Raw genomic sequence first — 2,084 nt, 5'->3', positions numbered from 1 at the left:
ACCAGGGAATTAAGGGGTAGGGGTGTGGTGGGATATTGGGGGAAGGGATGTAGTTTTATAATTCTGCATAAGCATTAATGTTATTTTGTTCCAGGAATGTATCTAACCCTGTATTAAATTTATTAATCGTTCCTGCTGTGACCAGTTCCTGAGGTAGACCGTTCCATAAATTCACAGTCCTCACGGTAAAGAAGGCGTGTCGCCCCTTTAGACTAAACCTTTTCTTCTCCAGACGGAGGGAGTGCCCCCTCGTCCTTTGGGGGGGTTTAACCTGGAACAGTTTTTCTCCATATTTTTTGTATGGGCCATTTATATACTTATATACGTTTATCATATCCCCCCTTAAACGTCTCTTCTCAAGACTAAACAATTGTAACTCCTTTAATCGCTCCTCATAGCTAAGATGTTCCATGCCCCATATTAGTTTAGTCGCGCGTCTCTGCACCCTTTCCAACTCCGCAGTGTCCCTTTTATGAACAGGCGACCAAAACTGAACAGCATATTCCAGGTGAGGCCGTACCAATGATTTATAAAGGGGGAGTATTATGTCCCTGCCCCTTGAGTCCAGGCCTCTTTTTATACATGACAATATCCTGCCGGCTTTGGAAGCAGCAGCCTGACATTGTGCTATTCTGTAGTCTGTGATCTACAAGTCACCCAGATCCTTCTCTACCAGTGACTCTGCCAGTTTAATCCCCCCTAAGACATACGACGCATGCAGGTTATTAGTATACACAGCCCCCCTCTATATACACAGCCCCCCCTCTATATACACAGCCCCCCTCTATATACACAGCCCCCCTCTATATACACAGCCCCCCCCCCACTATATACACATCCTCTATAGACTGTACCGTGCTACAAAGCTTGGTGTCATCTGCAAAGATAGAAACAGAGCTGTTATTACCATCCTCTATATACACAGCCCCCCTCTATATACACAGCCCCCCCACTATATACACATCCTCTATAGACTGTACCGTGCTACAAAGCTTGGTGTCATCTGCAAAGATAGAAACAGAGCTGTTAATACCATCCTCTATATATACACAGCCCCCCTCTATATATACACAGCCCCCCTCTATATACACAGCCCCCCTCTATATACACAGCCCCCCTCTATATACACAGCCCCCCTCCATATACACAGCCCCCCTCTATATATACACAGCCCCCCTCTATATACACAGCCCCCTCTATATACACAGCCCCCCTCTATATACACAGCCCCCCTCTATATACACAGCCCCCCCCCCACTATATACACATCCTCTATAGACTGTACCGTGCTACAAAGCTTGGTGTCATCTGCAAAGATAGAAACAGAGCTGTTAATACCATCCTCTATATATACACAGCCCCCCCTCTATATACACAGCCCCCCCTCTATATACACATCCTCTATATACACAGCCCCCCTCTATATACACAGCCCCCCTCTATATACACATCCTCTATAGACTGTACCGTGCTACAAAGCTCGGTGTCATCTGCAAAGATAGAAACAGAGCTGTTATTACCATCCTCTATATACACAGCCCCCCCTCTATATACACAGCCCCCCCACTATATACACAGCCCCCCCTCTATATACAGAGCTGTTAATACCATCCTCTATATCATTGATAAATAAATTATACAACAGTGGGCCCAGTACTGAACCTTGGGGTACACCACTAATTACCGGGGACCAATCAGAGTACGAATCATTGACCACCACTCTCTGGGTACGATCCATGATCAGTGTTCAATCCAGTTACAAACTAAAGTTTCCAACCCAAAGACCTTAACTTACCTGTCAGACGTCTATGAGGGACAGTATCAAATGCTTTAGCAAAATCCAGAAACACTATATCCACAGCCATTCCTCTGTATACAGAGCCCCCCTCTATATACACAGCCCCCCTCTATATACACAGCCCCCCTCTATATACACAGCCCCCCCTCTATATACACAGGCATTCCTCTATATACACAGCCCCCCCTCTGTATACACAGCCCCCCTCTATATACACAGCCCCCCTCTATATACACAGCCCCCCCTCTATATACACAGCCCCCCCTCTATATACACAGGCATTCCT

Source organism: Hyla sarda (assembly GCF_029499605.1).
Source record: "Hyla sarda isolate aHylSar1 chromosome 1 unlocalized genomic scaffold, aHylSar1.hap1 SUPER_1_unloc_1, whole genome shotgun sequence".
Classification (NCBI taxonomy): Eukaryota; Metazoa; Chordata; class Amphibia; order Anura; family Hylidae; genus Hyla; species Hyla sarda.
This window is presented reverse-complemented; position numbering follows the sequence as displayed.